Source organism: Dipodomys ordii, unplaced genomic scaffold (genome assembly GCF_000151885.1).
Source record: "Dipodomys ordii isolate 6190 unplaced genomic scaffold, Dord_2.0 Scaffold99, whole genome shotgun sequence".
NCBI classification, from domain to species: Eukaryota; Metazoa; Chordata; class Mammalia; order Rodentia; family Heteromyidae; genus Dipodomys; species Dipodomys ordii.
Window position 1 is genome coordinate 3,084,624 of NW_012267315.1, and position 23,944 is coordinate 3,108,567.

General features: G+C 40.7%; 1 protein-coding gene across 1 annotated transcript in view; it reads right to left on the reverse strand.

Moving 5' to 3' along the window:
* Syndig1 (synapse differentiation inducing 1) overlaps positions 1–23,944 on the reverse strand; it is a 162,823-nt gene that overhangs the window by 109,416 nt on the left and 29,463 nt on the right. The window contains exons 3-4 of the mRNA XM_013027065.1: positions 20,519–20,526; positions 921–925 (exon numbers count right to left, since the gene is read on the reverse strand). The gene's annotated coding sequence lies outside the window, so the exon portion shown is untranslated. The remainder of the gene's footprint in view (positions 1–920; positions 926–20,518; positions 20,527–23,944) is intronic.

A 23,944-nucleotide genomic window follows, 5' to 3' on the forward strand; every position in this document is an offset into this window, starting at 1 on the left:
AGAGGACAGGTGGTATGGAATTATGGCTTAGTATACCTGTCCTGACAAGTTCTGGAGGCTGGCAAGGCCTGTGGGAGGTGAATACCAGGCTGAGGCACTTCCCTGGAGTATGTAATGAGGGAGGGTGAAACAGAGTAGGTGGATGAAGCACCCTGCTTCTGGCTTAGAACCTTGCACTAAAGAAATTAGAGCCATGGAGATTAGTTTACCCACATTGGGTAAGGTAAGCACTGGGTACTACACTCCAGGTTTGGGGTTGATAGCATCATCTTGGCATTGTCCATGTCATTATGCTGTCTGCTAAGCTTTTGCAAGTGACACTCAAGTAGCTGATGGATAAATACCCTAGCATCTCTGTCACTGGGAGGGAACAGCTCTAAGGCCAGCATCCCATACTCTCTCACAGACGTCCAGAAGGCCTGCTCCCCAGCTCTCTAGAGATCAGCTGACTGGACAAGTCTCTCTTCACTTCACTGTGCCAGCTGGTGCTTCCTGGGGTCTCTCTCAAATCTTTGTCTCAGGTTCCTTTGCTTTTTCCCCTCTGAAATTCATGCTGAATTTAATCCCCATAATGCAAATATTCCAAGAGGAATATTTCATCGAACTATTGTGTTTGTAGGTGAGGACTAGAAGAGTGAATAGCATTAATAGGGACATTAGGGAAGACCCTCCATGATTGAGTCACAATAGTTTCATGACAAGAGGAAGACTCCAAAAGAGACAGACACACAGAGACAGAGACAGAGACAGACAGACAGACACACACACACACACACACACACAGGGTCTCTTGCCATGTAATAGATTCCTTATATCATGATGTTAGGACTCTTCCAGAGAAAAAATTCTATTTTCAGATGTGGTCTCTCAATCTTGTGACAGATCATAAGGCAAATTAACTGCTTTTCTTTATAACTTACCAAGCCTACAATATTGTGTGATTTGCAACAAATAAAGGAAATAATACAGCAGTTTCTTAAGAGCCAACCAGGCTGTTCTGGAAAGTGTTAATCACAACCCATATGAACCAAAAAAAATCATCTGGTGTGTTCATCAACTCAGAGCTCTGCAAACATTACTGAATAGCATCACCTTATTTTCATAGTTGGGATCTGCAGAAGGGGACATGTATATGCTTTCATATATCCAAGCGGGAGCCCCTGCAGAGATGAAAATCCTCCTGACCCGAAAGATAGACGGGCAACATGTTGGTATGGATGCACACAGTTCACAATGAAAATTCAGAACAGGCCTGCAAGGTAGCTAATTCTTCCTGCAAATTCATAAGCTGCTTGATTACAGAGTGAGAATGTGTGGGGTCATGGTGTTTGTGTCCTCACTTCCCGGGAGAATAATCCCTCATTGCTAATTGATTAATTGGCATTCTGGTTCTACAGAGCAGTCTCAGAAGTGGGATAATTAAGCCTGCCCTAAAAGATGGATTCCCTCATGATGTGTTGGAAAATGGTTTGTTTTTCTGACCTCTAAAGCCTGGGAGAAAACCCAGCTCACAGCCTTTGCTGCAGTAAAGAATACCCCTAGAAGCCAGTAGGATTCAGCCTGGATCTGCAGCCATGCCATACCTTTTAGAATCTACAGGGCCTTAAATATAACAGTGGCTGATTGAAATGCAAACTGAAAGTCAGCAAGAGGAATAGCTGAGCGCCCTCCAATAAGGCAGCCTGTGCTGAAGCCTGGTTTTCGTCCTCACCACCAAATGCAAGATCTGAGCAGTGTTATGCTCTGTTTCCTTGTAAACTATGTAAAGTACACCCTTTGTAGAGAATCCCAGCCTTCGCCAGGGGCAAATATGTACTGTGAATATGTTGTCATTATACATGGATCCATCCATACCGGAATTAGGACTATGGACTACAGGTTGTATTTTTCTCAAACTTGTCTCTAATGTCTAACAGATTTTTTTTTATTGTGAGGAAATAACTAGAAAAAAAGTGTTGAGAATCAGGGTTGCATGTATAGCTGTTGTAGTTATTGTTGTTTTCAAACAAATGCATGAATAAGGAAGTGTGAATTACCCAAACTCTCTCAAATTACTTTTCCTTTTGTGCCTCTCAATAATTCGAGATTTTAAAACAGCTATTTTTCCCACTCTACCTCTTCCTCACCAACTCCCTCCTGCTGCTTTACACACCCTCCACAGAGACTAAAAGGTCTACATTGTTGGGTTTATGATTTGTTTTAGGTGTGGAGTGGAAGGAACCTTACAAAGTAGTATCTAATATTCAGCTCCGTGGCTGAGAGGAATCTTAGATGCAAAATAGTTTGTGCACAGTAGTCACACTTAGTTCAAAAACTGCAGCAGCTTCTTCAAGTAGAAGGTGAATGGTGGAAAGTAATCCATGCAACTGAAGAAGAAAATTAAACTAGCTGCAGATTAGTTGAGCCAGGGTGCTTGGGGTATGTGGCAGGCATTGCCTGCTTCCAACACTTCTAATTCCCACTCATAAGAGCTCAATTAGGAAAAGCATAAGGAGAGCACCAGGTGTTGAGTCTTCCCTAAGCCCCAACAGGGTTAAGAAACCTTTTGTGTAAATAGCAGTGTTTCCTCTCCTGCTAAGCCAATGATAGTGTTTCCTGGCAGGGCCCAAGTGTTGAGAGAGAAAAAGCTGTGTGCACATGTCACTAAAACAATTACAATTTGCCTTTAGAACAAACACATAGAAAAGCCTGCTGTTTGGAGGAAGAGATGGTAAATGAGGCATTCAAAACCATACTAGTTATAATTATTTAGCATTTAGATGGCACATTACAATTGCAAAATGCATCATGGTATGTATCTCTTTTGGTGGTTTGTTGCATCCTGCTCTCAAAGCCAATTCAAAATTCTGTTGGAGTGTGCGGATTTTTCATAGCACCACTGGGACAGAGTTTATAGAAATTCTAAATCCTATTTAGTAATGCTCAGAGAAGTATAACAGATATGATGTGATTCTGGAAATAAGAAAACTTGCAGATTCAGACTATTAATGCCTTTAAAATTTGCACAATTTCCTTTAGCTTTGTGGGTCTCCATTTTCTTAAACAATTTTTAAAAAACATATTAAGACTCTATGACAGGTGATTTTTTAAAAAGGCAAAAGCAATTGAATTCGAAAAGGGAGCATGGAGAATCAACAAAAGCAAAAGTTTCCCTTTGCAAATGAGATAGGGAGCCATGCTTCTAACCACAAGTCATGAGGTAGAGGATTTGGCACACATTATTCTTCCCCCCTCCCTCCCAGGAAGGGAGGAAAAAACTATGGAAGAGGTGCCACTGATGAAGATACATTGTACTCAGAAGCTGATATGCTGAATTGAAACCTTTTACAACTACTTAAAGATATTTTTTAAAGAGTAACATAAGTGAAAGATTTGCACAGATATTAACAAAAGCTAAAATGTGGAGAAATCCTTAACAAAATAAAGGTTTTAAAGTGCCACGAGAACCGATGATGAGTTCAATCAATGGCTAGAGGGAGGGAAGGGGGTGGCAGCTGCGGCCCTGAACTCCGGCTTGAAGGATGGAAGTCATAGGACCTAAGCAACCATGTTGGCATTGTACTTTACACTTAACACCATGCGGGCTTCAAAGACAGTGGGCAATTCATTCAAGGTCAGGGAAAAACCTTTTAGGTTATATACCAAACTGAGCAATCATCTAAAACTGGGCAAACCCAGTTTTAGATGAAAGTGAAACAATAACAATACATAGTATTAAGAATCAGAAATTTATGTCACACACACTCTCTCTAAGTAATTCCCTTACAGATTCACTTCAGGAAAGAAAATGACAGTGAAACCCAAGGATGTGAGTTTTTAGGGATAAGAGGGAGATGGAAATGCTCAAGATATGAATAGAAAGCAATCTCTACATGGTGACCATCCAGTGGCTATCTTCCCCTTTATAATAAACATCAGTGAAGTTCGAAAAGACTTTCCTTGTAAATCAGAATGATGGAGCACAGACAAGGCTGGAAGATACTAATAATGCTGTTTCTCTGGGGAAAAAAGCAATGGGGCCGGGAAGGTGGCTCAGTGGTAGAGCGCTTGCCTTGCATGCCTGAGGCCCTGGGTTCCATTCCTCAGCACCACATAAGCAAAAAGAAAAAAGCCGGAAGTGATGCTGTGGCTCAAGTGGTAGAGTGCTAGCCTTGAGCTGAAGAGCTGAGGGACAGCGCCCAGGCCCAGAGTTCAGGCCCCACAACCGGACCAAAAAAAAATAATAAAATAAAAAAAAAAAGAAACTCCAGAATTCCTCCCTCCCCGCTTTTCCCCTTCCCACACAGACACAAGTTAAATGCAAGTGAAAACAAATGTCTCATTATTGTGAGCAGTTTGGGAATTTTAAAAAATACAGAATATATTTTCCTTTTTCCAATAGAGGTTATTATTCTGGGTAATAGGTAATATTATTTTATTACCACAACTTGGCTTCTTGGTTTCACAGTGATAATGTTTATAGAATCATAGTAAGCATTTAATATTTCTTGGAAACTATATGGAGGTTAAACATAATTGAAAAACTAGATTTTAAAGTTCATTAGTCCATCATTGTGGTCATTATTATCACCATCATCATCCTTATTTACAGGAAGCCCAAACCTTTACAATGATTGTCTTGTTTAGAAACTGAGGCCTCAGTACTAAGAAGTTTGCCACCTGTACGTTTCCATGCTAATTTTCACACTTAGCATCTCATTCCTGTTGGCCACATTCTAAAGAAAAGCAAGGATACATAGGCAGCACATGGGAAGAAGAGGAGGACAAGATGTGTGCTCACCACAGGTCCCCACAACAGGGATTTAGGAGGTGGGGATTTATGTCCATTTGAAGATAGGACAATAACTAAGGACTCAAACAGGGGCTCATGCCTATAATCCTAGCTATTCAGGAGGCTGAGATCTGAGGATTGCAGTTCAAAGCCAGCCCGGGCAGGAAAGTCTGTGAGATTCTTATCTCCAATAAACCACCAGAAAACTGGAAGTGGCTACTGGTAGAGCACTAGTCTTGAGCTGAAGAGCTGAGGGACAGTGCCCAGGCCTAGAGTTCAAGTCCCATGACCAACATCCCCTCCCCACAAAAAAATATAACCTTGAAAAGTTGAGGGGGGAAAAGAGATTGGCATTAATGTAAGTGAACTAAAAGCCCTTCAGCAAGCTACCCATTAAAGCGTTCTCCATTTAGAATCTGAAGGCAACTGATCAAAAATTACCTGTATGGTCAGGTGCTGGTAGCTCAGGCCTGTAATCCTAGCTACTCAGGAGACTGAGATCACAGTTTGAAGACAGCCCAGGCAGCAGAGTTGGTGAGACTCAAGTGGTAGAACATTTGCCTTGAGCAAAAAATGCTAAGCTCCAGTACTGGCACTGGCACACACACACACGCACACACACACACACACACACACACACACACACACACACACACACACACAAATAAAATGACAAAGAAGTACCTAATGAACACAGCAGTTCAGGTGAAGAGGTAATTGTCCAGAGAAAAGGAAATGGGAGTTGCCCTGAGAAGTAGATTTGAAATATGGAATGCATTGCTGGGAGCCCAGGGAGATGCTCAGAATTTTCATGACTATTTTTGTTTCCTACTTTATTTTTAAAATATGCTGTTATCATTCTAGACAAAACACACACAAAATTAAGAAAAACGGGGCCTCCTCTCATTGTTGAGGAAAAAAGTAACATGGAACAACTGATGTTCAACACCATGGAGGTGTCTCAAAACCAAATGAACAATTACCAAATGATCTGGTGACTCCATTGTTGGGCATAAGCGAGGCAACTTATTGAAAAAGAGACACTAGGAGATATTTGTGGACACCAAAGTACACAGCGACATTAGATACAGTGATCAAGAAGCAGAAAGATCCAGATGTCAATGGCAGACAAATGGGTGAACAAAATAAGCCACCCACTACAAAAGGATATTTATTCATCCTTAAGAAGATATGCTACAACATACATGTACCCGAAGGATATTCTCCTTAATTAGGAGAGTCAGCCACAAAATCACCAATACTACTGCATATGATTCTACTTAAACAAGGCAGCTAGAGTCATCAAATTCATAGAGACAGATCCGGGATTGTGGATTGCAAGGAGCTGACAAGTTGTGTTTTAATAGCTTCAAAGTTGTAGCTTGGAAAGGTTCTAAAGATGATGGTTAGATGATTGCATATAATATGAATGCATTTAATAACACTGAACTGTATATTTAAAAGTGATTAAAATGGTAAATTTCATGTTGAGTATATTTACCATAATATCCTGAAACTAGTATTCAAGCCTAATATCTGGTACCACTCAATGTATTCAGATATATGCAAATTAGACCTTTTAATGTTTTTTGGAACATGCAGGAACTTGAAAGCCCATAAATTCTGATTAGAATATCTTACCTTAGTATTACTGTTATCCTTATTTTAGGTTACATATGAAGGGTTAGGGTGTAGCCACATGGTATCATGCTTACCTATTATATGGATTTGATCCTTTTAGTTTATTTTTATTTATTGTGAAAATACCATACAGAGGGGTTACAATTACATGGGCAAGATAACCAGTACATTTCTTATCAAGCATTGTTGCCTTAATACCAAAAATTACACATAAACAACAAGTGAAGAGAAAAAGGGGGAGAATGCAGTCATATTCAATAAATGTCCTATGAAACTAGGAAAATTGAGGGGAGGGGTGAGTTGGGAGGAATGAGGGTAAATGATGAAAGGGGTGATACTGAGTAAGATGTATTGTACTTATAAACTGGTTTGTTGAATGGTAACTCCTTTTTACAACTACTGAATGTTAATGAAATATAATAGAAATTAAGTATATTATACATATTATGAATATATGAGTTACAGTATTTACATTATGTACATATATTATATGTAATCTATATTATATATATTAATTTATATTATGTACATATATGTAATCTTTTTATATTTATATTTTTTATATTTATATGTAATATATCTTTTTTGAAAGATTATTATAAGGTTTATTTTTTATTTTTTATTTCTTTATTGTGAAAATACCATACAGAGGGGTTACAATTACATGGGCAAGATAATGAGTACATTTCTTATCAAGCATTGTTGCCTCCTTTGTTTCCCCTTTCCATCCCTTCCCATCTCTACCCCTCCCCCCGCCCCCACACCTGGCCAAAGTTGTAAAGTTCGTTTTTCAACATAATGACTTGTACATCTCATTGTTGCAATGGGTCCACTTGTATCCCTATTTAAACAGTTTGTTTTAGCCTTTCCCATCCACAAATTATACTAACATCAAATACAATGAAAGCAGGCATTATAGTGTGGGGGAGGGACATAAAAAGCAACAAAGAAATCATCTTATAAATATGTTAGAAACAATAGCAAGAAAAAGAAAAATATTTGAATACTTATGTTTCATTTCACCTAACATCAACTTATCTGACCTTTTCTGCTTGTCTCAGGCGTATACTAGTTCTTACAAATAAGGGAAACCATGGGACCTATGTTTCTTTGGGCCTGGCTTACTACACTTAATATAATTTTTTCCAAGTCTTTCCATTTCCTAACAAATGGGACAATGTCATTCTTTCTGATGGAGGCATAGAATTCCATTGTGTATACAGACCACATTTTCTTGATCCATTCATCTACTGAGGGGCATCTGGGTTGGTTCTATATCTTAGCTATGGTAAATAATGCTGCAATAAACATAGTTGTGCTGGTAGCTTTAGTATGGTCTTGTTTGTGTCTAAAAGTGGGATTGCTGGGTCATAGGGGAGCTCTATGTGGAGTCTTTTGAGGAACCTCCATACTACTTTCCAAAGTGGTTGAACAAATTTACATTCCCACCAACAATGCAATAGGGTTCCCTTCTGTCCATATCCCCTCCAGCATCTGTTGTTATTAGAGCTCTTGATTATAGCCATTCTAACTGAGGTGAGGTGGTATCTCAATGTTGTTTTGATTTGCATTTCTTTTATGGCTAAGGAGGTTGAGCATTTCTTCATGTGTCTATTGGCCATCCTTCTTTCTTCTTCAGAGAAGTTTCTCTTAAAGTTGTTAGCCCACTTATTTATTGGGCAGTTGAGAAACACAAATTTTTATGTGTTAAACCCCATAATGCTTCATATCACTGTTTTATGCCTATCTCAATATTCATTTAGATTCCCCACGTGTATGAAAACATACTCAAAGGAAAACTACAATGTTTCTTCAAGTGTGAGAGCCACTGATCATAAGCTCCACCCTTATTTAAGAATCTTAGAAATGTCAACATGTGAAAAGATTGTGCATCAGAGAATAAGAGAAAGGAAACGTTAAAGAGAAATTAATAATAAGAAAAAAAGACTGTAATACCTCTTCAGCTGGGTCAGTCTGCAGTGGTAGGGTTTCTCTGCAGCTCTCTTATTCTGTGTTTTTGTGATGGTGGAAAGGGCTGTGTGTGTGTGTGTGTGTGTGTGTGTGTGTGTGTAAGAGAGAGAGGCAAAGTGAGAAAGAGAAACCCTCTGCACAGAAAGGGTTTCCAGTAGACCCAATTCTATGAGGAGTCTAACTTATCAGAACATGAACAGGGACACATGGCTGCCACACTAGGTATCAGCAGGAGAGACAGAGTACAGACCTGAGATATGGATTGGCTGTTATTAGCATCCACTTCATGGAAAAAGGTAAAAAGAAAGTTATAAGAATAATGTGTTTCTTATCTTTCCAGGTTCAAAGACGTGTTGCACAGGTGAGAATAAGGCCAGCTCATTGTTCCTATGTCAGCAGACCTAGGTACGGGGGAGGCTGGAGGTGTTGGCAAGGGTGGTTAGAGTGTGTGTGTGTGTGTGTGTGTGTGTGTGTGTGTGTATGAGAGAGAGAGAGAGAGAGAGAGAGAGAGAGAGAGAGAGAGAGGGGCCGTGGGTTCAATTCCAAACATCCCCAAAATAGGATGCAGTCTCAAGAGTAACCACAAAAACAAATAATAGTGATTTGCTTTTTCCTGTGCCATGAGTTTTTCTTAAACCTCATAAATCATAAATCATGAGCATAAAAATATGAATCGTTACTCTTCTGCACTTTTCCTATAACCAGGCTCTCATTCAATATAAAAATACATTTTCTTTATTACCAAGATTCACAAGTGAATACGCAACCTCATGGACTAGGACTACAACCATTTTCTAATTAATATAATGAATTCTTAGGCTGCTTCTTGGACTTCACATGGAAAATATAGGCCCAGCTCAGTCTGAGCAACATAAAAAAATCAGTAGGTGAAATTAGTTCCTCTGAGTTCTGACTGATAAGAAAATGAGTCACGTTTCAATCTAATTCTCCTATGCTAATATCTCATCCATTCCAAAATCTTTTTTATTTTTTTTTAGTTATCCTCTACCAGCCTGTGGTGCGCTTCAAAGACCCCAGGAAGGCCAAGGGACACTCATGGAAAAAAGCACATGGATCAGGGAACTTGGGGAGCCAGTCTCAATCTGCTGGGAGTACAAATGTGAGACTGGAATGGGCCTGGTCCACGTGGCTGATCCCCAGGCTGCCTTCTTCATTTCATCACAGAAATTGCCAATGGACAGGAACTGGCTTCTTCAGAAGTAGATTCCTGAATTCCCTTGTGCACTGTACTATAAAGAGTGAAAACAGAGCTGAGAGGTATGCTCAATGCTGGAGCAGCACAGAAAAACAGAGATGAGTCATATCTCTGAGAGCAGTAAGGCAGGGGTGAATCAGAACTCGGCATGAAGCCAGGATTTCAGATATGGGCAGGGCCAGCCAGTCAGCTACCAGGGATCACTTGCTGCCTGGAGCTTCATAGAAATTGAAGTTTTCTTCTGAAATGAAAGATTTTCTTTCAGACAAAAACATTTCCCTGAAAGATTAATTAAGCCCTATGAAGTGAGAAAGTGGAAAATCACCTTGACTGATGATACAATGATCCAACAGGACATAAATGATCCCTGTAAACTGTTTCTGCACAGGGAAATCCCTGCAGCTACAAAATGGCTAGAAGTCTGCTTCTTACCAATATAGCAGGGCCCATGTTTGTTTGGTCCTTCACTTCCTAAGCAGAGATGACCAACAAAGATAGGCAATGGCTGAACTCTGTATGCTGTTCTACAGGCCTAGAGTTACTACCTACTCAATATATCTCCTAAGAATCATTTACAAGGTCCCTGCCCTTAAGTCTTCCTCTGCCTACTGACAAGGTCCCACACAGTCCACCTACTGACTGCAGAGCAGCTAAATTCATCCAATTTCATTTCATTGTTTTCTGCTCTTAATGGCTATGGGCCTCAAAGGCATAGAAAAGTAGGCCAATCATATGTGACAACTCAAGGGTAAGAATTACAGACTAAGAAGAGAGCACATGCTCCCAACCAAGTTTCCAACCTATTTCAGTCCTGATGAAACACAGACCTAGAGCTGCCAGATCTTCACATTTCTCAGGAGAAATCAGCTTTAAAACACTGTGCCAAACTAAATGCTTTGGAAACCCTCCCACAACAAAACATCTACATGTGCTGCATAATATGGCACAAATGTCTTTAAAGGCATCACTGAAGGCAAAAGCAAGCAAGGAAAATCTTCAAGGGGGAAAATCTGATGAGGGAAGGGAAACACCAAGGCTTAAAGCCAATTGTATGTAATTGCATCCTTGGGGAGAGAAGAGGACAGTTCTAGTAGGCAGGTTGGGGTTGTCTCAGCTTTGAAGAAAAAAGGAGACAGTAAATAGGAGGGGGGAGGAACCTACATGGACACGGAGACCTCAGAGCATACATCCAATGAAAATGCAAACTAAAATGGCACTGCCCATGTGTTCAATGAGGGGAAAACAAGAATAGTCCACCTGACTTAGCCTGGGGAAGCTAGTAACTCCACCTCATATGGCTATGAACCTGATAATGCTAGTATTTGCACAGGAAATTCTACTATATTTGGAAAATTTCTATACTAAGGAACTCATAAAAAGTGGTCTTGAGTAAGTGATTCCTAGAAGAACTTGTCAGATAAATCGTTGCTTCCGGGGACCATCAATTACAGTCTCACTGAGAGAAATCATAATTCAAACTTCTATGATTTACCAAGGAACAGTCCATTCTGAGCATGAGTCAACAGAGAGAGGAGCCTTCCATGAGCTTCAGAGATTATATGAAATGTGTCTCTTTTTAAGACATTTAGGGAAGACAAGAAAAGCAAATCTAGGTGAGTTCAAAACAATGCCATTAAGAGGGACCAAACAAATTAGAATTTCGTCAAATAAAAGTAAATGTTTAATTTAAAATATGGCAATAAGAAACAAGCTAGAAATAGCTGATAAGGGAATTAGTGAAGTGAGATAGGAGATGGAGGATGCATCACAGATTCAGGGCAAGATGGAAAATATGAACAGTATATTAAAAAGTTGGGTAAGAAAAATGAGAATGTCCCTCAATTTATTAATAGAAATTCTGAAAGGACAAGATTCTAGGATGAGAGAACAATGAGGGAGAATGAGGAAAGGTCAATGCCCAAAGGTATCTGAGCATTTATCAGAATTAATGTTGTACGTGTTTAAAAATTCACTTACATAACTCCAGGTAAAGGAAGGCTTTCCATACCCGTGCTCATCACACAAAAGATGGTCATAACCAGAGGAAAAATTTAGGATTCCTATAGGTAACTGGCAAACTAAGAGATTTCCCAACAACAAAACCATAAGAAAAATGAAAAAATAACTTCAAGGTTCAGAGAAGATACTTTAAGCCTAGGATCTTATCACTATTGCCTTCACAAATTAAAATGAAAAGACTTTGTCCAACCTTGGAGAGAATAAGTCACTAAGTGACTGTCCTTAGAAGGACTACTTAAGGATGTTGCTCAGAGAAAAGAAAATTGATCACAGAAAGAAAAAAATCAGAGGTAGGATGAAAAGGAAGTTAACTCTAGGCAATTTTTAAGAAGCTTTGATGATAAAACATAATAGTAATAGTGATGAATTCTAGTAGTACAAAAAATAGAAGGAATAAAATATTGAACAAAAAGGAGTCCTGTTTGCAAAGTGGTGAAGGAATTAAGAGAACAAAGGAGTGAAATCTATAGAATTATCACAATGAATCCCAATTGTACTATTAATGATGCTAACAAAAAGTCATCTTGTATATAAGTCTATCTGATTCGGGGAGGGGAAGGGGAAGTACGGAAATGGAGAGACAAAGGATGAACCTAATTCAGCAATGATATTTACTAGACACTATGTTGGAAATGAACTATACAACTTGGGGTGAGGAGGGAGAAACTGGTAGAGAGCTAGGGAGTAGGTGACACTGTTCAAAAGGAAACATACTTATTAATTGACTTATGTAATTGTAATCCCTCTATACATCATCTTTACAATATTTTTTAAATGTTGTCTTAAAATGGGGGAGATTCTAAGACCCTTGTTAAGGAGAACAAAGGTTGTAAACTCTAGAATATGTACTTTAAGTTGACATCTAATGATATAAATAAAAGAAACATCTTCTAAATAAGTGGGTGGAGAAGAGACAAAATAAACAGTTCAAGAGAAACTAGGGTTCCCAATTAACTTCATAATAACAAATAACAAACATGTATACCCACAGTCCTAGACGCACATGTGTGCACATGTGTGTGTGTGTGTACTGATAGCCTCTTAGAATTTAATAAAATAAACCCATTACCCATCTAGTTATCAACTCTGAATGTCAGGGGTCTACACCAGAGACCTAGGACGTAATTCCATAAATCCTTGCCCACTCCAGAGGGACTTGAATACCTGGTCCATGGACTTCTTACATTGTATTTATGGCCTTTTCTTCCCTTGTCACTGCCACTCTGCATGCATTCTGCACAGAGATCAGCCCCTACACACTTGTCTACACTTTCTACCGCCCTCCTCAACACTCTGTAGAATCTGTAGGCTCCTTACTTCTTCCCCTATTTTAATTTCCCTTTCCCTCACTGCTCGTGATGACTCTAGTACATGCTGTGGGGGAGGTGGGAGTGGGAGCTGGTGCAATTTCATCTGATTTTTTATTTTATCATTCTGAAGAACTATTTTTATTTCATTTCCAATTCCTAGTCTTGTTTTAACTTTTGCATGCTCATTTGGATCTTAAAACAGTCAGTCATTAACCAGGCACAGTGGTACATGGCTGCCAAGAATCTTAGCATTCAGGAATTGGGCTACCTAGTGAGACCCTATTTCAAAAAAAAAGAAAAAGAAAGAAAGAAAGAAAGAAAGAGAGAAAGAAAGAGAGAAAGAAAGAGAGAGAAAGAAAGAGAGAGAGAAAGAGAGAGAGAAAGAAAGAGAGAAAGAAAGAAAGAAAGAAAGAAAGAAAGAAAGAAAGAAAGAAAGAAAGAAAGAAAGAAAGAAAGAAGGAAGGAAGGAAGTATGGTCTGTAACTTGTAGGCTTTTCTCTAGATTTGGTTGGCTCAGGCTTCTGCTTGTTCATTTCAGCACTTGTTTTGAATCTCATTTATTTTCTTCATAGGCGCTTTTAAATTGTCTGGCATTTCATTATGATCCCCTTCAACATTAACTTTCACAATATAACCCTATGATGAACATTTTTGTGTGACTATCTACCTTTTGGTCCTCCTAGCTAAGTTTTCTTTTCCTCCATTTTTGTCTTCGAACTTCCTTTACAAATTGGTTTTGTCTTTCAGATCATGTTATGTACTCTGTCTGGGAGGGTCCAGACACTTGTGTAGCTCAGCCTGCAGTAGTTTCCCTGGGTCCTTCTGAGAGATCACCTGTTTCCTCAGGATCATAGACTGCCTGGGTTTGAAAGACAGCATCGCTCCCAGCTCCCACCAGCTCTTCTTGGAGATGAGCTCATAGGTGAGATTCAGGAACTCTGGTCAAATGGTCCCATAGCTTGTTCTAGACAGGAGGAAAAAGATGCCAGGCCTTGCTGGCTGCTTCCCTCTTGTCAGATGGCAGACTTGGCCCAGCTTAGGCATCTTGTTCATATCCCTCCTGCTCTCTTTTTCCCCATAAGTCAGCTTTATTGGGAACACTTAAGGTATGCAACGTTATTATAAAATAAACATAGATAATGGAGTGATTACTATAATGGAGCAAACGGATATGTCAATCATCTCACAGTATGATTCATACTTCCCCCTCCCCTGTGTCAGGAGCAGCTATAATCTACTCATTTATCAAAAGTCCTGAGTATGAAACATTATTTTATTATTGTTGCTATCTTATAATTTAGTATGCTGGAGTTGGGACCTGGGGCTTTGCTCATGCTAGGCAAGCACTGTGCCACAAAGCTATACTAGAAGCCAAATTCATTATCAGCAAGTCTATCCTCCATTGTACAATAGCTGCCTGCTTGTTTATAGATTTTACACTTATATATCCCTATTTCCTTTTCCTCTCTCCATGTCTGGTATTGGGTTTTATTCTTTCCCTTAAAAGAAAAAAAAAGGCTCCATTTCAGGGAGATTATACAGTATTTTTTCTATGTCTGGTTTATTTTAGTTAAGTCTCCTATCCTCCAGATTCTCGTCCATTTTTGAAGATGAGTAATATTTCATTATCACAGTTTCATGGTTTCTTTACTTATTTATCTACTTTCTTTATTCTAGTAGGGACTCCTCCTGCTTCTCCATATCCCCTGGTCAAAGAAGCCCCAAACTTCTGATTCTGAGAAGTGTGTGGTATGCCTTGGACCACACTAACCTGGCTTATCAGGTCCAGTAAGAGCAGAAACAAAGTAAATCTCTGAGAAACTGAAAGGTATTTTTATTTCAAATGCAGGCAGTCCCTGGCCTTAACTGAACTTCTGTTCAGTTCCTCTTCAGCAATAAGGCCAGTATTGGACTACCAAGGAAGGACCTTTACTGGTAGGTCCTGTGGTTGGCCCAGCATAAGAATTTAGAAAGTTTAAATAGGGATACAGGTGGACCCATTACAACAATGAGATGTACAAGTCCTTATGTCGAAAAATGAACTTTACAACTTTGGTGCGGGGGGGGGGGGGGGGGGGGAGGATGGGAAGGGATGGGAAGGGGAAACAAAGGAGGAGGCTACAATGTTTGATAAGAAATGCACTCATTATCTTGCCCATGTAATTGTAACCCCTCTGTACAGTATTTTCACAATAAAAAAAGAAAAAAACTTGGAAAAAAAGAATTTTAGAAAGTGTATAATTAGTTTGGGAGCTTATATCTTCAATTTTCAAGGAAAAAAGTATGAACTCTCGTGGTTACAGGGAGGATTATGTCCAGCTCTGCATCTGTAAGAGGGGGAAGTTCTTACTTTCCAGACAACTTGGATGTGCCCTTATTCTTGCCTTTTCTCTTTTGAGGTATGCAAACACTCAGCACATTTTAAAGTTTTATCTTATGTACATGCACTTTGTCTTAGAACAGGCTAACGCTTCAGAAGTCTCCATTGACAGACACTTCCCAGGGCTCCTGATACAGTAATGCCAAAGTAAACAGAAATTCTTCCCTGACATTGTTTATGAGAAGAACATGCAACACCTACTAAAGCAAATGGGATAAAGTGGGCTCAAAGCTTGGAGGCCAAATCATCCTGGGGGGGGGTCAGCATTTGAGATTATATAAAGACTCTCATTCCTGCTATTCAAGGACACATATTGCAATGAGTTAAACCTCCTCACTTAGCAATTCTCAAAGACTGCTTAGTTACCCCTGGACCTTAGAATTTGGCAGAACAAGAGAATGAGGCAGAGAAGTACTGAAACTTTAAAAAAAAACATGACATGTATCTGTACAGTATTCTAATGTTTTGCTTCAAGTGCCAAAAGTGTAAACTTTAGCTTCTTACCTTCTGCATTTGGACTGCTCATTGCCTAAAATAAGCGCTGCCCCAGGACACCCTGATGCCCAAGTCCCAGTCTCTTAAAGAAGCTTCTAGGATGGATCCAATCAGCAGAATGCCTAAAACAGTTTAGCAATCAACTTTCAAACAATTTAATATGGATGGAAGTCATCTGGACTCTACCACACATAACTTTCACTGAAATGCTGCAGCACTATTGAAGAGCAAACCTGAGATGTAAGAAATTCACATATATTCATGAAATCCACCCAAATTAAACTGCCATGATGAGTTGGGGAAGGGGGTAAGTCAGGGTTTAAAGGAAACAATGAATCCTTCCTTCTCATCCCACTGAAGGGACCTCCATACTAAGGAGCTAAAAGCATCTCTCTAGCCTCGCTGTACTCGACTTCTCAGAAACATATGACCCACCTGAAGCCTTCTGCTATGTGGACTCTTTCTAACCATGCTGTCTTGACGTATTTGCTCCTGATTCACCTTGCTCCTTCAAGCCCATGCCACCCAGTTTTGCTAAGCTTTCTTCTCTACCTTTCCTTTTCCAATTCAGCATCTTCCTATAGCCTACCAGTGCCCACATGCCCACGACCATGAGATTATCAAAGTCAGCATGATCAGGCTGCTGTCAGTTCTTCATCTGACCTTATTATTGGTGAACTGCCCTACCATCTGTCCATCTCTCTGAGCCCAAAGCTTGAGAGCATATATGACCACTATCTCCTTTACAGTATCAAAACCGGTCAATGACAAGTTACCTAATTCTTCTCTCTTGTCATGTTATCCTAAGCCACATTAGCATCATCCCTTACCCTTAGTACCTTCTGACATCCTTACCCATCTAGTACAGCAGCTACAGCAGTCTTTCAGAATTAGAATTGATCTTGCATCACCTCTGTACTAATTCCTGAAGTGGCCTTGCTTCAGGGCTTACAATGCCCAGCATTAATTAAACCCTGTCTAAATTTCGATCTCAACCACTAACAGGCCCCTAAATTTCTATACTCCAGCCTTCAATGACAGTTTTTAGTTATCTTGATATGGGATCTTGCTGTGTTGCCAACTTTATCTCATATACCTAGGCTCAAGTCATTCTGCTCAGTCTCCAGAATACCTGGATTTAAAAGGGGGTACCGCTCTGCCTGGCTTCTTGGACTTTCTCTGAAGAGCTGTTCTTTATGACTTGAAGATCAAAAAGTTGGCATCTTGTTTTATTTTGAGAAGAACTGAAAACTAAAGATTTCCATGTTTCAACAAAGCCCCACCGCTCAGCCTTTCAGGTTGTTCCAAGGTTACCTGGAATCAAGATTAAGATGGATGGTCAGCCCACAGGCAGCCAGAGGGTAGCAGTCTGGTTTGCGTGGGTTTCAAACACCACCATTCCCTACTTTCCTCCAGTGGGATTCTTTAAATACTTTTGTCATTTATGTGGTCCTTTTATTTATGGGTAACTATATTTTCTCCCTGGGCTAGATATAACAATCTGTGTTGTCCGGAAACAAGCCATCCAGACTTGCAGGGCAGACCATCTGCAGAACATAAAACTACTCTCCCTTGATCCCATAGATCTACTACTCAGTAAGGAAGGGTCTTCATGCACCTCCAGTAACTCAAAGCCTCAACAAATACATTCTGAGCACTGCTCTTGATGGGGAACCAGGGAAGCAATTAGAAGCAGCTTGTGACTTTGTGATGCTTACACTCTACCTAAGACTTGAAGGCAGATGGTGAATTGAATAAAAACATGATAGAGGAAAGAAACCATAGAAAAGCCCATTCAGCCACACTAGGTAGGGGAGATTGGAGAGCCATGGGGAGTGGGGAAAGACTTCCAGTGGGTGCTTTGGGGGAATGATGCTCATTGCTTCTTTGAGAAATTTGCACCCCATATCAGGAGCAGAAGTAGACAAGCTTCTCATGAGTCCCAGGTCTATTTTTACCACTTGGACACCGTGAGTCATGTTACTGATTGTGTCTCTCTTCAGCATTGCTGCTGCTGAGCTCACAGCCAGCTCTGGACATCAAAATATATATTTGGGGGTATTGAATTTGCCCTGGTTTAATCTCATTTTTTTCTCTAATCCTTTTTCTCTGCCTTGTTAGCCTTACCTATATACTTAGTCAGCTGATTAGCCAATCTTGTCATATTGCCTTGGGTAACACAAGCAGCCCAGGCCCAGCTTTATTTATACCCACCATCAAGTCTTCATCTGGCAACAGAATCTAGCCTGTCTCTACAGCACCTGGGGGCTGTTCAACCCTGAGTTCAAGCACCCAGAATCAAAGGCTCTGAATGCAGGAAAACAAGTAAAATAGGTTCAATGCTAGGCTATCTTAAATAATCAATGAATATAATTTTGTCCAAGTTCACCCACATCCACTGAAGATCTTACTTTGTCTCATTTTAAAGTAGAATAAATACCAGTGCAAACACAAAACTCTCCCAAATGGGTTTTCTAGAAACTGATCAGAGGCATGCATCTGACAGTACTGTTATGCTGTGGCATTCCCGTGTTACTAGAGAAACTTCTGCATTTTACTCCCTTTAATGGAGAGGACAACACTAGGGCCTGCAATACCTTCCTAACCAGAAGCAGAGCCACCAAGTGCCATGGAGGAGATGCATTTGATTTGGAAAAGTAAAGTAGTATGTTCCTAATGGAAGATTTGGATGGAACATCCACAGGAAGTCATTTATTCTTGAGTCACTTCAAAATAGCTGTCAAGGACAAATGAACAATTGCTTTGAATCCATATTCTTTCCAGCAGGGAGGGTCTGCAGGGGGAAGGTTCACTGTGAAGTTTCTGAAGTGCTGTCTTCCTGAGATTCATCCCTGCTCTGCCCTGCCTGGGTGTGATTCATCCTGAAGAGCCTGGGAAACTCTGAATCAGAGTAGCAACAGACATGGGCAAACAAAACCATTTCTCAAATGACACTACCTCCCAGCATGACACTTCAGCTCCCACCCTGTGCCTGTCCTGGGACATGATTCACTTTGAGACAAGGAGAGAAGCAATAATGCAGACTGGAGAATCTTCACAGTAAGGCCAGAAGTCCTGTGACCGTGGTGGTGCCCAAGACTTCCTGGAACCTGGCCCTGAGAGGAGGGCTCAAGCATACATAGTCACTTAATATTTCCCCAGGGTTTGGCTCCAGGACCCCCATGGACATCACTATTTGTGAATGACAAGTCCCTTATATAAAACGTCAGAGAATTTGCATAAAACCTATACAATCCTGCCATGTACCATAAAACACCTCTAGATTACCTTGAATACATAATGCAATGTAAATGTAAAGGCAAATAGATGTTATTCTGAATGGTTGAGAGAATAACCAAAAGGAAATAGTCTATATATGTTCACTATAGACACAAATTTTCCGTGTATATTTATGACTCCATGGTTGGTTGAATTCATAGAGATGGACCCTGCAGACACAGGGAGCTGACTCTAATCTACTTGGGAGGCAACGCTAGAAGGCACTGGTGAAGAGAGGAAAGGAGAATAGATGGAAGCCAAGAAAGTATTAAGGCAGTTCTGTTGCAGGCCTCCAGGGCTCAGTCCTGTAAGTCGGGCAGACTATGCGGAATAAGCACTCCATCATTCCACCTACAGCGAGATCCTGAGGCATTTGCCCACCAACTCCCTGCCCAGCCTCTGGTTCTGGTGTGGAATGAGCATTCTCACACTACTGGAAATGAGCATCAAGGGAGAAAGCCAGAAGCAGGTGCCAGCTGCAAGAAGAACTGGGTTTGCAGATGTGAGTACCTAAAATTTATACCTGCTCTGGAGCATAAAATTCTCCTGGGTGAGATACTATGAATTCTTTAACTCCGCATGACACAGCCTATTGTGTGACAGGATACTAGGAGAGGCCATAGGATCAAGCCACTTACAAGTATGTCACAATAACCTGTCAAGGGGACATTGTTGTCATCATACCCAGCTTCAGAAGTAAATGCTGAGGTTCAGTGAGGTAAAGCATATTACTAATGGTTAAACAGCTAGAGAGTGTCAAAGCGAAAGTAAGCCGGGACCCATGGACTCAGAACCTCTGTTCCCATACTACAGAGTATCATTAGAAATGCAGCTGGCTGAAATGGACCATTTAAGGCCTGGGAAATTCCTGAAGGATAGTCACAGTAAATCTATGGAAAAGTCTTCAGGAGCCTTAAGGCTTCATCTCTCACATCCACCATATATTAGACCTGACCCAACCAGGACTCAGAACTTGGGGCTTGTGTTCCACAGAGGACACAAAGTCCACAGACATCCCAATGGAATTGCCATTTTCAAAATTCTTAATATATATAGAGGCACAGTATTCAAAGCAAAGCAAACATGGCAAATATAAAACATGAAATAAATGACAGCATGCATAAAAAAATAAAATACACAAGTGTATTCTTCACGTAAGTAGGGATGGATAGGTTTCTTTTCTGAAAAGCTTTAAATTATTATAGTATGTTCGATTACTTGAAGAAATTTCATCTATTTTCATTTAGTGTGTGTGTGTGTGTGTGTGTGTGTGTGTGTTTATATGGTAGAGTTAGCTATCCTGCTTTCATTTTCAATTTTTCTTCACTAATTAAACAACTGTCCCCTACGGCTCCCTTGGAGCCACACACACCCTGACTGCCAGCATCACATCACCAGGGCAATTTGTCTTGCTTTATGGGAAATGGATCTTCCACCCCACAGGCTTGGGAAATCCCATGTTCTGCAGCTCTCTTCCTAATCTGGTGGGTCACTGTGGTTCTAAAGAGACATAGCTGGGTTGGGAAGGTGGCTCAGTGGTAGAGTGCTTGCCTTACATGCATGAGGCCCTGGGTTCGATTCCTCGGCACCACATAAGCAAAAAGAAAAAAGCCGGAAGTGGCGCTGTGGCTCAAGGGTAGAGCGCTAGCCTTGAGCTGAAGAGCTGAGGGACAGCGCCCAGGCCCAGAGTTGAGGCCCCACAACTGGACCCAAAAAAAGAAAGAAGAAAAAAAAAGAGACATAGCTGAGCCAGGTACTGGCGGCTCACACCTGTAATCTTAGCTACTCAGGAGGTTCACGGTTCAAAACCAGACCGGGCAGGAAAGTCTGTGAGACTCTTATCTCCAATAATCCACTCAGAAAACCAGAAGTGGTGCTATGGCTCAAGTGGTAGAGCACTCCCCTTGAGCTGAAGAGCTGAGGGATATTGCCCACGTCCAGAGTTCAAGCTCCATGACCCCTACCCCCAACACACACACAAAAAGACATAGCTGGTAGGATCAGCATTGGAAGCTGAGCTTTAACTAGGTGCTTTGAGCAGCCAGACATGGAAGTCAAGTCTAATGAAGGTTGCTATGACATCTTGACATGGCAACGTGCGTATGCTACATATATGAATTAGAACACAGGTAGAGCTCTGCTTGGATCTTGAATATTCTCCAGAAGTCTATGTGCTGAAAGTCTAGTTCCTTCCTACTTATTTCTATTGGGAGGTGGTGAAAACTTTCAGAGGTGAAGCCTAGTAGGAAGATGGGTCATTGGATGACCTTGAATGTGATAATAGATACCACCAGCCCTTCTCGCTCTGTTTCTGTGTCTCTATGTCACCGTGTCACTGTGTCTGTCTGTCCATCCATCCCGCCATTCATCCCTTCTTCCCCTCCCTCTCTCTTCTTTCTTCCCATTTTTTCTCCCTCACTTCCCATGAAGTAAGTAGTCTCCTCTTCCACATGTTCCTACCATGGTGTGCTGCCTTTCTGGAGGCCCACCATCAAGAGGGTCAAGTGACCACAGACTGGAGCCTCTGAAACCATGAAGTTAAATTGTTCATCTCAGGCATTTTGTTACAGTGACCAGAAGTTGAAACAACCTGGTCTCTGCATTTCTTTGCAACTAGAAATGCTATATTCTCCAGGCAGATACTGAAATACTCCAACAGCCCTATGCTCCATGGAAACTTTTATGGAAAGTGATGAAAAAAAAACCCAGCAGTCAATAGAAAGAAAGGTACTAGTCTTTTCTATTGAAGTATCGGAGGTCTGTTTTTCTGCCACTTCCTGTTAGCATCATCCAATTGTGTTTATTCATTTTAAATAAATAGAGTCAGATTACCTACCATTGTGAGATGGAACTAAGTGAATCAACATCTCTGGAGGAGCAGGGAAGTGAGCACAATCTGGTGCTTTTGTCTGCACAGTACACAGACAATGGCTTCCAAATCTTTGGCAGCCAACCCATACCCAGTTAATTGCTGGCTTTTCTCTTAGTTTTCCTTTCCTGATACTCACCTTTTGGCCATTTTACTTCCCACTAAATCTTCAGAGACCAGTGAGTATGAAGTCAGTGACTACTGCTTCTCTGAGTGTTGCTGTCTATACTTGAAATGTTTTGATCAACCAAAATGAAGGAGCTCATACCTGTAATCTTAGTTACTCTGAGATCTGGAGAATGGAGATCAAATCCAGCCCTGGTAGAAAAGTCCATGATACTCTATCTCTAACTAGCAAAAGATAGGACTAGGTTCAAGTGGTAGAGTACAAATTGGGCAATAAAGCCAAGTTAGTGCAAAGTCCGAGTTCAAAACCTGGTAGTAAAATGAAAGAAAAATATACTTTGATTATAATTTATTTCACAATTCACAGAGCATGTATTATTTTTTTCCTCTTGGCAGACAATCAGGAATCAGCTTTTACAATCTCTTACTCTGACTATTCATAAAGATTTGCACTATGCATTCTGTGCTTTACAGAATTTTCCAGTGACAAGAGGGTGAGTGCTCCTTGCTTTTTTCACAAAAACTTCTTGTCTTTGTCTTCTCTCCCCTCTCTACTCAGAGAAGTCACAAAACACAGGCTATTTGCACACAGGATTCTCTGCAAAGCTAGTGAATCTGTATGGAAACCAACCTACCCCATAATGTCTCACCTAATCCACATTAAGTGCCATAAATGTTTATGCCACAGGAGCTTGTGCACATTGGCAGTTCTCCTGTGTTCATGGGTAAACATCCTCACTACCATTTCAGCTGGCATGTGATGCAGCCTTGCAGGGCAGTAGGGGTGGTAGTGTGAATGTAAACCAATTACCGTCTATGCCGGAAATAGCTGCGTGCATGCAGGTGTGATAATGACAGAACAGAAAGGCTTGCTTCCTGTTTCTCTTCTTTGTATCATTTCAGGAAAAGATTTTCACCTCCCCTTCGACCAGTGACACTCATACCTTGAAAAGTCCACTGACTGGCACAGCTACTGTGGAGAACAGTATGGAGGTTCATCAAACAATGAAAAATAAAACTAGTGTATGGTCCAGAAATCCCATTACTGGTATGTATCCGTAGGAAATGAACTCAGTCTCTGGATATAGACATCTGCCCGTCATATGGAGCTGAGGGACAGTGCCTGGGCCCAGAGTTCAAGCCCCACAACCAACAAAAACAAAAACAAAGCCGGGCGCTGGTGGCTCAGGCTTGTAACCCTAGCTACTCAGGAGGCTGAGATCTGAGAATCATGGTTTAAAGCCAGCCCTGGCAGGAAAGCCCGTGAGACTTTTATCTCTGATAAACCACTAGAAAATCAGAAGTGGTGCTATGGCTCAAGTGGTAGAGCGCTTGCCTTGAGCTGAAGAGCACAGGGACAGCACCCCAGCCCAGAGTTCAAGCCCCACGACCAACCAAAAAAAAAACAAACAAAAAACAAAAAAAACAGTAGAATGGTTGTTGCCAGGGGGTGGAACTAGTGAGAAGAAATAGGGTGAGGTTGGTCAAAGGGTACAAAGTTTTGGTTCTGTAAAAATGAAAAAGACACATTGACTATACTAGTGTTTATGATTAACCATACTGTACTGGACTCTTAAAAACTAGCTAGAAGAGTAGGTCTTACCTGAAGTGCTCTTTTCAGAAGTAATTATAACTAATATGGATGACAGTAAGAAACTTTGAAAGTGATGGATGAAAGGATAGGTTGATGGCATAGGTTGTGTTGATGGTCCTAGATAGATAGGCGACTCTCTAAACTCATCTAGTTGAATATGTAATAAACACATACAGCTGTTTGTACATTAGCAATGTCTTGATTAAGGGTGTTGCTTTGTTTTGTGTTGTTGTTTTTTCTCTGAGACCATTGATTGGTGTTTCCTTAAAGTCC